This window comes from Channa argus, chromosome 11 (genome assembly GCF_033026475.1).
Source record: "Channa argus isolate prfri chromosome 11, Channa argus male v1.0, whole genome shotgun sequence".
In the NCBI taxonomy this organism is placed as follows: Eukaryota; Metazoa; Chordata; class Actinopteri; order Anabantiformes; family Channidae; genus Channa; species Channa argus.
Genome location: NC_090207.1, coordinates 10861056 through 10874544, shown reverse-complemented (window position 1 = coordinate 10874544; position 13489 = coordinate 10861056). Strand labels below are relative to the sequence as shown.

General features: G+C 40.0%; 1 protein-coding gene across 10 annotated transcripts in view; it reads left to right on the top strand.

Annotated features, from left to right (window-relative positions):
- aopep (aminopeptidase O (putative)) overlaps positions 1–13489 on the top strand; it is a 65709-nt gene that overhangs the window by 40078 nt on the left and 12142 nt on the right. Inside the window, exons 15-16 of one of the 10 annotated variants that reach the window (XR_010915535.1) lie at positions 91–178; positions 1073–13489. The exons of 8 other annotated variants lie outside the window; for them this stretch is intronic. The gene's annotated coding sequence lies outside the window, so the exon portion shown is untranslated. The remainder of the gene's footprint in view (positions 1–90; positions 179–1072) is intronic. One more of the 10 variants, XR_010915534.1, reaches the window with a different exon arrangement.

Here is a 13489-nt window from a genome sequence, read left to right as displayed (position 1 = left end):
TCCCCTACTTATATGCTTATACAGTTTTTCTTACTTGCTCTGTAACTCTCTTTCTGTTTCTCTCTCTGTGATTTATTGGCAATGAATCAGGGATGAAGGAGTATGCCGGAGGAGAGATGGGAACATTCAGGGAAATGGCTGTTTCCGGCCAGACTTCATCACATCAGGATGGGAAATGGTTGGTTGAAGAGTGTGTGTGTGTGGGTGTTCGTGTTCCTCCCTCAATCTTTAGATTAACTGGATCAGCTAAGGGTTGCTCAGGTTCAGGTTGTTCTGTGGGTCCTGACCTTTTAATCTCCTTTAACTGAAAGCAGGACTTCAGATTTGTAAAGATACAGTATGGCAAGATATACAGAACTGGACAGGAAATCATCCTTTTGCTTTAATGGAATATTTAAATAGCAGTTCGACTAGCTGAAGTCCACTGAATAAAATGATTAAACTTGTCACAGGTAGTTTATTATGTGCAGCTATAGGCTGCTTCTCTTCAATGGATTCAACGCATGTTTATGCTCTATGCCTTTACCCCATCCTCACAATATCAGGATGGAGAATTTGAGTGCACCCATCACACAGGGAGCTATGTTGTCTGGAGTGTCAATCACCTGATTAGGGACTTCCATGGCTGACTGGTTTCAGGTGAAAGGTCAAGCGTAGAGAATGCATTGGTTCTCTGGGCTCATTTTCTACCCGTAGTGTGACATGTGAAACCAAAATCATATTTTCTGGAAGCTGAATGTTTTTGCTCAGAAGGAATGGAAACATGAATTTCCAGATACAGTAAACCGGGGTTTTTTAAAAGGTGGTCCCAATGGGGAAAAAGCAGACAAACGTGCAGTTCTCAAATCTACACCCGTGACCATAAACGTCTTGACAGTATCAAAAGCAATATTGGACACAAATTATTGGTTTGGATTTTTATTTTTTTTTAGCAGGCTGTTTGAAGAGTTTGAAGTTTAATTTAATACCTTCCTATCAGTTCAGGGGTATCAGACTTTGCATTGCAGCTACACCATCATAAGTGAGTCCTAAATTTCCCCATAGATCAATGGCTTTTCACTTTTTCCTTCAGGGGTCGCCACAGTGGAATGTTTGATCCCCTACCTGCCCCAACCGTTCTATTTTATCTCGGCTTGGGACCGGCACCAAGGTGGCCCTTGGTTGCTGGGTGGGGCCACACCTGGTGGGGATTCAATCCCGAGACCTTCTGCATCCCAACACGATGCTGCACCCATTGATCTGGCAGGCCCTGTGTCCTAAATTTCCCCATGGTGATAAATATAGTAGTTCAATTTAAAGAAACATGAAAGAATGAATAGATCAAAAGAAAATGTATTCTTGTAAAATGAACAATTGTCCGGCAGCTTGAGAAACTATTGAAGATGAAGTGTAATTTGAGAAAAAAACGAAAGCTAGAGCACAGAGTGGCTGTCTATTTTATTGCTGTATGACACTGACATTAATAAATGGACCAACAATAGAAGCATGAAAGAACACACATACTGTACTGTGGCTCCAGAAGAATGGATCGCTGGATTCCTTTGAGTACACTGGATGAAAAATTCCTGAGGGCTCATCAGCTCAGAGTAAGAGATGGTGAAAGAGCAAGCGAGAATCAGAGAAGAAAGAAGGTGCAGGGTGAGTCCAGGACATCTAAAGAGAGAACAGAGCTGTAGTATAAAAACAGATCAATAGGACCAGCTTACTGGCTTTGTCATTTTCTGCGGTATCTGTTGTGAAAAGTGCTGACCAGGAAGAATAAATGATGTGGGAATCAACAGATCCGTCTGGCAAACAATTGCTGTTAGATTCACCCTTTCCTCACACTGGCTTTGCATTGATGAGCTGTTAATCCAGCATTACCTGACAAGGAAAATGTTCCATCGACTTGTGTGCCTGTTTGAATAAATGTTTAAGTCTGTACCTTTTTTGTGTGTGTATGTAATAATCCATTATTTCAACAAATGCACCTGTGCTAGTTACTGGCACTGCCTCAAACACTTACACAGACTCACGAGGTTTACCTATAAAACTCATTCTGTGAAATGACAGGACATTGCTCTATTAACTGACTGAGGGTAAAATCCACAATATGTCTGTAAAATAAACTCTATATGCCATGGTCCTGGTTGCTTAATCCTCTTACAATATCTATTAAAAATTTGAAAGTTAAGCTATTAAAGACTTTCTTTCTTAAGATTTCTTAAGTTTTGCACATCCAAAGTTACTGACAGAGATTTATGCGCAGCAATGGGAGGAGAGAGAGTGAAAAGGTGGCTCCATTTGTGTTGTGGTAATGAAGGAGAGCAAGATAGGGAGAAAATAAAAGTGAGAGAAAAAGAGTGTTTGCATGTATTTGTCTCATTTATCACTCAGCAGCAGTTCTGTTTTCGAGGTCATTGGAAGCTCACAGCCTGTCTCGTCTCGTCTGGGGTCTCCCTGCAGTCTGCACGTCTGCATGTGTGCATATGTACGGTACATGTTTGTGAATCAGTTTGAAAGAAAGAGAGGGGTGTGTGAAGAGGTCACAAGTCAGGATTGACGACAAGCTGATTCATGGTAGGCATAGCATCTGGAAATACCACTTTGGGCTTGATGGCTCTCTAAGGAACACTCACACAAAGATGCACATACAAGGTAAAGCACTGAATAACTCTGGGGAGTTTGGGGGGGTGGAGTGAGCAGTGGTTATACAGAGCAAGAGTAGCTCTATGGCTTTTACTGAAGTGGTCAAAAAGAACACACACCCTTACACACAAACACACACATATAGATGCATTCTGAATCCCAGAAGCATTTGAGTGTCATTAAAGTGCAGCTGTGTTTGTCTTTCCAGCACACATGGAAAACACATCAGGGACGTAGAGAGAGAGAACACAGCCTGCTCGCTATGGCTGCCACAGAACGTACCAAACAAGTATCACACTTTGGCAGTCACACAAATTCACATTGTTCATTCTGGAGTCAATTCAAACAGATTTAGACATTCAGTATAATACAGCGCAATAAAATTGCACCGTAGTGTCGAGGTCACGATGGTAAACCTGGTGACACATCAGTGAGATATTTAGTGTAGAGTCATGTTCAGTATTGGTCTGGGCTGTAAAATGGACCTGGCTTTTTAGTGTTTGGGGAAATGAATCAATGCTTTTCACATAAAACCTGATTTAGGCATCACCTCATAGCTTTCATTGGTACAGTACGTAATGTGTGTGTATGTTTGTCCATGTGGGCGTGCACGTGTCAATGCAACATGCTGAGTGCTAAAACATCTGTCTTTTTTGGTAATGACTGGGGAGCTGACAGCACCCGTCAGACAGCCCCGATGCAATTAGCCTCGTCATAAACACTCACATATTCGTATGCACACAAAGTAATGTTAGTTGAATGCTACTAGGCCCGCAGACTCCAGTCCCTGCAAACACAGTTAACGAAATAATTTTATTTTTAAAATTACTAACTGCTGATTATTTTCTCAGTAAATTATTTGTCTGTAAAGTCATGGTGAAAAATTCGAATTTTCTAAATCCCAAAGTACCAAGTTTGTTTATTTAAAATGTCCCTATATTCTCAGTTATTTAAATTTCTGTGAATAGATTAATGATTTAGTGGAATTAAATGTTTCAGCTTATGGTTTATTAAAAGTTCAACTTTCTTTTAAGGAAGCACTGCTGTCTTCTTGCTAAAGGTCTTGTGTAATGTATCAACACTGTCAGACAGACACATGTAAAAGTCGTTCAACTGTTGCCAACAGTCATAGTGCAGGCGACAGCTTCAGCTTCAAACTTCCCAGTCTAAGATATCATATATTGTTTGTGGTCATATCATAGAGAAAAAAAAGAAAAAAGTATTGTCTTCCAGAGGTTTAATTCAAGGCGAACAAGATTTGAATTTCCTTCCATCAGTTTTTTTTTTTTTTTTTGTCTTTTTGCTCTGTTACCATGTCTGTCTTGTTTCTGTGGTGTCTTGTGTCATTCTCTAATACCCACCTCCGTTTTGTGCTTGTTTAGCTGAGCATAACTCTATAGCTGTGTGTGTGTGTGTGTGTGTGTGTGTGTGTGTGTGTGTGTGTGTGTGTGTGTGTGTGTGTCCTCCTGTCTGTGCAGCAGATAGTCCATCCTGCATACTTCTGTCAGCTTAGACTGCTTAAACCCAGCCAGCCTGGAGTTCACACAAGAGACAACACAAATACATCCCTCACACAATACATTTTTTTATTTTCATTTTTTTAAGCTCACACACATGTAGACACTCCGACGTTAACAGGAAAGCCTCTTCCCTTATTCTGACCTTTCATTTTGATGGCTTCGCCTGTGTTTGCCTCTCTCTGTTGTCTCTTCTTCCACTGCCACTCCCTCTGTGTGTTTGATTCTGTCTGCCAGTGTCATCCCATCCTCATTCTCCTTGTATTCTCTCCCACCCTGACTCTATACTCTATCTGTCTTCTGCAGTGTATTCTTCAACTGAAGTAGATGTTATCTTTCCATGCTTGAGGTCATCACCCGTGCATGTTTGTGTTTTACCCCTATTATTGTTGTCATACAGCTAAACCCTGCTTGAATGGGCAAATCTTAGCTGCCTGTATGTGTGTGCGCATGTCCTTTGTGCTGCTGACATTTAGAAACCCAACTGCCACAAAATGGCAAGCTAAAATTGCCATTCAGTTCAATTACATGAGCTGACAAATGTATTATTTGACCCTTTGCAATGTCTACATGTGTGTCTGCCTTTGCGCCTGGGTATCCTATTAACCACAGTAATTATTATGATCAGCAGTAGCACAAACCACTGATAATATTTATCCACAACCCTCTAAAGAAAACAATAGTGCAACTGTTGTATTTTTGTTTTTTTCCCGCCAGGGATAATTTTTAACCAAGGCCCCTCGGCTGCTCTCACCCACCCAGTTCAGGCCAGAACAAATGACATGAGGAAATTAAACCTGGCTGCTCTGCTATTTTCAGCCTTAGTCACATTTCATATTTCCATATTTTATATGTTCAGAGATTGGGCAATTGCATATGTGTGCTATAACTAAATGTACTGTGAGGGTGTATGTGTTGAGCATCAGGTCTCAACTAAATTCCAATACCGTGATGATGCTGGATTTAAGATGTCAGTTCTTTCCACAGAATTGTGTTCTTGGCAAGACAAAAATTAACTGAAGCAGCATGTAGACAAAATCACTAAAGGCTGAAGCTTTCCGACGAAATAGGGAAAATCAATATATCAGTAAGAAGAACACATTAATTATTGTGATTCTACTGAATGTAATTTAAATTTCAGTCACTAGCCATGTACTTAAAGAAAGTCATTTTCATCTTGCACCATATACTGTATATATAACCGAAGAAACCTTATTGTTTAAATTTATATTTTGTAGGCTGACGTTTCATATTTTTAAATTGCCAACCAATTCATGGAAATGACCCAAACCAGCAATGAGTCTCAGTGCGTTTAACTTCACTGGCCGGCGGATTGTGAATATTTTAAAGCAGTTTATCAATGTATAGTTTAAATCCAAAAACTGATGATGACTTTATTGTGGGTTTGACTGAAAGTAACCTGCAAATGCCCATAATAATCAAGGAAAAGTCACCTCGTACTTATTGTAGATCAGCAGGGTTGATGGAACAGATGTGTAATTTTATATCAGGATTTGAAAATCCACATAATACTTCTTAGTAGGCGCAATTCAAACTAGTTTTGTTTATACATCGGATTTGTTGATACTATATAATATCACCAGGTTTAATCTTTATGGCAACTTTTAGAAGAGTGTATCTGTTTGTTTCCACAGTCCCTTGCTCCTCACCTCTCTCTTTGTCTAAGCTGACGTCCAGCTGTTTGGATGTGTCACTGCAGCACAAATGTTACACATTTTTTTCTCTCACACACAAACAGCAGTCCTTTTGTTCCAGTTCTGCTTCAAAGAGCTCTCTCTTTCAAAGCCATCAGGGTGGTGCAGGGGCAAAACTCTCACCAGCCATTGTTGGAGCCTGACTTCAGTCCTCTGTTGTGACTCCTACTGGTTAGTTAGGGGACCAAAATGGAGGACATGTAAGGTGCTTGTTATACTATTCTGGTAAAAGTGACAGGCGAGGAGAAGGATCATGCCTCCTTCCACCTTGTCAGCACAGCTATAGCACAAGAAATGTTAAGAACTGTCCTAGAGGGCAAGTGTGCTTTCCAAAATTGGGAAGAAGTGAAGTGAAGATTAAAAAGTACTCAATGTGAAATGTATATGTATTTCAGGATTTTAATTTTTTTTTATTCTCTATCAGGGGCAACGGATTGTGGGAGGATGAGGAAGAATGGTAGGAGGGAGGCGAGGAAGCATCCACTGGAGACAGATTTGTAGCTTGCGTCAAAGCAAAGTGCTAGAGATTAATTAAACTTCCCCTTTTTTGAGGTGTGCGTAATGTGTGAATGAGTATGAGTCAGAGCGGTGAGGACTAGGAGAGAAAACATTTTTAATTGTCTTGATGGTCAATGCCAAACTTCAGAAACATAGAATTTTACAACAAAAGTGCTGAAACAATGAAGAACATAAAAACATTGGATGAGCCACAGAGTACCACTCAACCTCTGACTTCTGACCCCACACTGATTTTTTTATTTGGCTCAAGACTCTGAACTTAAAAGCCAAGAAGGGAATGGGGCAATACAGAGCCAACTATTTGGGGCTAATCCTGCTAACAAACATACACAAATATTAATGGCTATGAATTGGGTTGAGTCGTCCATATCCATCAAGAACAACGCATAATGCCCCCTTAAAAAGCATGTACTTTCATGCAGGTGCATACATACTAGCACATGCTTAAAAATTTATCGAGCACAGTTAACTTCTATGAAATAAATTAAGCACAAAGACTTGTCTTACAGATGGGCTCTGTTTGGCAGTATATTATACACGCTATAAATATTTGTTCCCCATTGACACTTTGCCTGTTGACAGCGCATGTGTTTGTGTCAGAAGATTCAGTGATGAGACGATAGATCTTGACAGGTCTCATGATTGCAAGGTCAGAATTTCAAACACTTTCTGCTGTATTTTCTTGTCTCTCTATTTATTTCTTTCGACATTGTCTGACTCTCAAAAGCTCTTTATACGCTCTGGTTCCTGATTAAGCTCGCAACTGATTGCGACACCCACATCAAGACACACGCAAATCAACACATAAACGCATGCTCATCCATCTCTCTGTGTAGATGTTGCACTTGGTAATTGAAGCAGTTCTGTAAATTTGGACAACAAAGGCTGTTAATGATTACATTGCAGATAAGACAGTCAGAAGCTGTAGGTCATCGCCATGGTCATCAGCCGGTGACCGGCACAGTTGGTGAGGTCATTACCAAGATGCAGCAGCAACAGGTGTGAATATTGTGCTCATTTTAGGAGATGATGGCAGCATTGCAGCCCTATTTCAAAAGTTGAAAGGGTTATGTGACTCACAGATAACCTTTTAGGCACTTTGAAAGAATGTGTCTGTGTGTGTGTGTGTGTGTGTTTGTGTGTGTGTGTGTGTGTGTGTCTTTAAGACCATTACCTGACATAGCTTTTAACAAAAACTATGATGTCAGCAGGGTGTTGTCTTTTTGGGCTGTGTGAAGTCAAAAGATTGAGTTTGCTACATGCAGTAGATTTAGACACATGCTGCACTCACACTTCATTCACTGGCTAGGAATAATTAATATTTTATTATATAAAAGTGATAGAAATGATGCAGGAATTTCAGAGAACTGAACGAGCACTGCCAACATTTAAAACTCCCAAGTTACAGCTTCTTTACATCATTTGGTTTTCCATTTTTTGCTTCTTGCTGGTTATTTTATTCCTGACCATCTGCCCTTTTTTGTTGCGCATTTTAATTCTGTGCAGCTGTATAGAACAGTTACAGGCTAATTAAAAGTGTAAGTATTTGTGATGCTATTTATTCTGTCATGGCAGTTGAGAGAATCTTAGCAGCTGCTTGGCATACAGTTTCTCCTCAAGAACTGGGGCTGCTTCTGCAGTTTGAGTAGATGACTGTTTGGGCCCTTAAATCAAGTGTAAAATAAAGACCAACTAGAAGAGATAAAGGAAGCACGGAGGGGTTTTAATTGGAGGAGCCAGACACACAGTTAAGGCCAGTAAAAGGAAGAGTGAAAAGGAGGAGGTATAGAGACGGGGAGCAGACAGTCATGGAGACAGAGGCAGAGGGAGAAAGAAAGGGAGGGACCCGAGGGAAAGAGAGTGAAACCTTAGTACCTTGGGCGGCGTGGGATGAGGCCTTTAGCTGCTGGTGCCAGAATGCGTTTTTACGAGCTTGCGGTCAGACTGAAATAAAAGGCAGCCAAGCGGCTGAATGGCATCACACACACTATTCAATGGCCTCTCAGAAATCACAGTTTGGTTTTATAATGTCACAGTTATTCGATGTCTCCAAGCCCCATAATACAGTGTGACTGAACAAGCGGCACACTCTCCCCAATGGTGTGGAAGTATGGAGTATGAGAGGGGGGAGAGAGCTGGTGAGGAGGAAAAGAAAGCTTTAGCAACACCTCTGTATTAGTTAGAATGGTCCCAAGGGAAAGTCCATAGTCCACTTGTTTACTCCTTTTTTGTCACTTTAGTGACACTTTTACCAGACATTAGGTACACAACATTAGGTACAGCTGTCCAATCTAATGTAATCCAGTAAAACAGCTCGGAAATGAGTTCTACTTATAAAGTTATAATTTCTCAGTTTATAAGAAACATATCTTATATATAATTCTTATAATTATAATTCTGTGGGTTTATTTTTTAGGTCTTATTGTGAGGTGGAGTCATAATGGAGTGTGTTTTGTTAGGAAGTGGTTCTAATCTTTTAGCCAAGCTATTCAAAATGAATGAGGAAGGCAAAACATTAGAACCACCTCCTTATATCCCACACTCCAGTACGACTCCACCACCCATTGTTGCCTCAATAATAAACATATAGAATTATCACAGACTTTCTCATAAACTGAGAAATCATAACCGTATAAAAGAAGATTTCATGGTAGAGCATTTGTATTGGATTGCAATAGAGTGTACGGGGGTACTTAATATTGTGACTGATAGGTGTACAATGACCCTCACTTGTCTGATTATCATTACAAGCAACCCACAGGAGTGCAGTAGTTGAGGCTATAATGCCCTGCCAAGAGTCCTTTGAGAAAAAGGCTGAGAAAAGACCAGCAGTTATTTTATTTGTAAATTGCATGTAGCAGCAGAACCATGGGGGTGGGCAGAGATGATTCAGTTTGCAGGGGTTATCTGAGGTGCCTCTTGCAGAGATGTGATGATAGATGGCGAGTGACCATTTAAGAGAGCAAGAGCCCGAGAGAGGTAGAGATCATGATTATCATGTTTACCTCTGGGAATGTAAGAAATGGATGTAGAACCAAAGAAAAGCGATTGTGAATTAATCTTGTTAATGCCCAAAGGCTCCTGTAAAGGACATGGACTTACTGCGCTCTGTACAGTAGAGTGAGTGGTATTCAGTGCTGTTACTATGGAAATACTGAAACGCTGAACAAGTAAAAAACAAAAGATTGAAGATGTACAGTTTGGTTTGGACAATCCCAAAATGAGGTGTATGTCAAAAACAATTATTTGCAACACTTAACTCTGATTTCATTCCAGCCCGATCAGCTTTAAGTTTAGAGATGTTACAATAACACTTCTGTTGCTGCTGATGACTGTGCATACACATTTCGCAGTGCTTCGCTTCATTTTGTGATGCACAAACATATTATGCAGCGGCAGTAGCATGACTAATGTTGTTTAGTTCCATGCACCCACACATATGTACTGACACACACACACACACACACAAAATGTAACTGTTATATCCTTTAGATTCTTTCTCTCTATCACTCTCAAACTCTCATTTTCTCCAACTCTTCCTACTCAAATGGGAATAGCATGTACAGCAGCATGCACACACATACATGCGCGCCATCTACACAGACACTCCACTATATGTACTTTATTTAATTTATAGTTTGCGGTGGTCCTCATATCCTGTGTTTACTATAGCTTTTTGTCTCATTGAACTGTCAGTCATGCAGACACACGTGTGGATGTGTCATTGTTCTGTAGAGATTTAGAGGTCAGTGTGTGAAGGGGACATTTCAGCAGCATATTTCCCAGAGGTCTTTGCAATGTTTGACTCAATATAGAGCTGGAGCAACAAACCCTTGTCAGAGGAAGTGGGCTGTGTATGTTGGTTTTGTGAGTGAGATTACAGGTGATTTAAGTGTGTGTGTGTGTGTGTGTGATAGAGAGCAGATGGAAAAGGTAAAAGACTGTGTACTCTCTTTTTAACACTGTGTGTTTGCGTGTGGAGATATTTTCACATGGAGAGGGATACACTTGCCCCTTAGAGTGCTCTCAGCAATGTACTATTACAAGCTATTGTTAAGAGTTACCCATGACCTTGCATTGGACTGTGTGTGTTTGGTTGTGTGTGTGGCTGTGTTTGTGTGCCATTCTACAGGCTCAACCCATTAATAGTGGAGTACTCAGCAATGAAGTTCAGCTTTTTCTTAATAATTGATCTCTCTCTCTCTCTCTCTCCTAAAAGTGGGGCCTTTTAGACTTTTTGAGGCACTTCCATGATACAATAGTGAACATACAGGAGTGATATAACTATTCAATTGTCCATGTCTTAAAATGCTTAATAAAATATAATCCCACCATAATAAATAAAGGAGATGACATCTTAAATAAGTGCCACAAGACTCAGGTCCAAATTCCTCCTAAGTGCCACAAAGTTGCAGGTGCATGCAGCAAGGCCTAAATGTGTTGAGAATGAGATGGTGACTTCACTGCATCTGACTGAGATTGCGTACCCAAGCATAAGCTATTCATGAGAAGCAAATAATCAAGTAGGCGAGAGGTAGAGAGTTTGTGAAATTTTTAATTGACCTTGGTGTTGGTGACTTCACCATGGAGATGTTGTTACGTGTAGTGATGCAGACAAATATGTTTGTGTGTGTAATACTGTGTAGATTGAGTGTGTCGGAATGATAACAATATAATTTGGTTTGAAATGTACAATCATTGACCAGGAATTTGTTTTTGAAGACACTGCTGCAGACATATTGATTCCCATCCTAGTAAGCACATACAGGCTCAAACAGGACCTCACAGTCAAAGCAGAAGGGTGTGTGTGTGTGTGAGTGAGAGAGAGAGAGAGAGAGAGAGAGAGAGTGAGTGTTTTATTGCTGTAGACTCCTCACTTTTCAAAGGGTGGAAGAATGAGATGGATCATGGGTGGGCCCCACAGAGACCCTTTAGAGATGGAGACACCACTTCAGAAAACACTCAGCCTTCACAAAATGGAGGGAGGAGGAACGGAATGAGGGGAGGGTCGATAGAGGGTGAAGGGAAAGACTGGATATCACATTTTCCACGTAGTTAGATGATCGTGAGTAGCAGCAAAGGTAGCAGGATTTGATCATTTGCAAACTAGAATCAAGCTTAATCAGTCAGTCGGCTCCAACACTTAAGTGCTGAACTATTCCTTGTTTTGGGTCAAATATTTCGCAGCAAGGCTAAGAAATTTGTTTTCCAAAGGCAACTTTAAATGGAAATGCTCTAGTGTACAAAATATACAGTGAATTCACAAAGAATAAATTGTTTAATTTAATTTTCTCTAACTCTGTATGTAGCTGCACTCACTGATCTGTCTCCCTGCTACTGGGAAGAACCCCCATAGCATGATGCTGCCCCCATTGTGCTTCATCATAGAGATATTATTGTTCAGGCTTAAATTAGTAACATTAAACTTACTATTGAAGTAACGTACATTACATGCGATGCGGTGCTGTGGGTGAGAGGAGAGAAGCACCAAGGACATGGAAGACTGTTGAGTGTTGTGATTTAATTCTTCTTTAATTAGGAGTAGAATACAGCTTCAAATCTGATACTGAAGTCATTGAATATTTGAAGTCAGGTTGAGAGATGGAGATACTGAACCGTTTCCCCACCATAAAAACTATATTCATAAAATTCAATATTGCAACACTGGCTGGTTTGCTTGTAGAGTCTGATCGGCTTGGCGCCGAGTCTAAACAGGTAGGCTGACCCTCAATTTTAATAGATTAATAACGATGACTCCTCATGAGGAACAACCGTGTGTGTGTGTCTATATATATATATATATATAGTGTATGTATATATACTCGTGTACTAATGGTAAGAGCTTATGTAGTTCAATGGTTTAAATATTTTCCTAAATCAGAAATTGCATTTTTTATAAATCTTTATAAAACACTATTAAACCATGTTTTCACTTAGTCATTTAGGGTTATTGAGTAGAAGTTGATGGTCACGGTAATCGGTTTGTAACCAGTGTCTGAATACTTCTTGAAGTCCAAAAGCAGCTACATTATTTACTCTACTTTTTCTGAATGCATTTACCTGAACGGAAGCTTTTTTTTTCTGTCTACCTACTTCTCTGTCACGTCCTTTTTTTTTTTTTTCTCCCCCATTCTCCTTGCTCTTTTTCTCGCATTCTGCTTCACTCAGTCACACACACTTCATACTTATTTTCACATTAGTCTCTGTGGGGCCTTCAGCCATTAATTATGTCCCTGACTGGGACCAGAGGGAGAGCTGGCTGGGAGTGCTGGGTGTATCCACGAGAGACACAGGCAAGGCTGGGCACAGCTCTCCCTGGTGGAGGAAGTCACTCTCTCATATCGCTGCCCACATCCATCCTCACAGTAATCGGGTAAACTCACTGCTGAGTTTTCATCGTCCCTGAAGACATTAGTCATCAGATGAAAATAGGTTGTTTCCTCCAGGTTTACCTCACGATAACACAATTAGCAAATGCACCATTGCAACGATAAGGCATCTCCTATTTTCTGACAATCATCCTTCTATTCTCAGGTTTTTGCAGCTGTTATCACTACAGTCAGGGATTTCTTACAAACTTCAAAGCATACTGTTCAAAAACATCTTTAATTTTTTTTCTGGGTCTCCAAACAGTGCTCTCCTGTGTTTCTCTACAATCAAATATAAAAAAAAGATTATATCATTGCTTTAATGTCTCTCACTCTCTTTGTCCTTAGTTCATATTCTAATCTTTTTCAATAATCTGTCCTCTTTTGCTTATTTTGTAATATTTCCCAGCGGCACAGGATTCACTTCATTTACCATATTTATTTAATTACCATGTTAGCTTTGTGTTATTACGTCACCATTTTCTCCATTTGAAAGGCTGCATTAATTTTTTTTGCATTAAGGTTTTTCATCAAACCTTTCCCAGCACAGTGAAGAAAATGAAAGTTGTGGGAAATAATGTAAATGATATTTGGGAGTGGGTGCACAGCATATTATGTTATTAATTCTGCCATACGTCATCTTTTTTTCTTTTTTGCTCATGTTTGGTAATATGCTTCAAGATATTTAATGAGTTTGTTTCTATTAGTCAGCACGACTTATCGCATAAAATTGTTTTTTTCT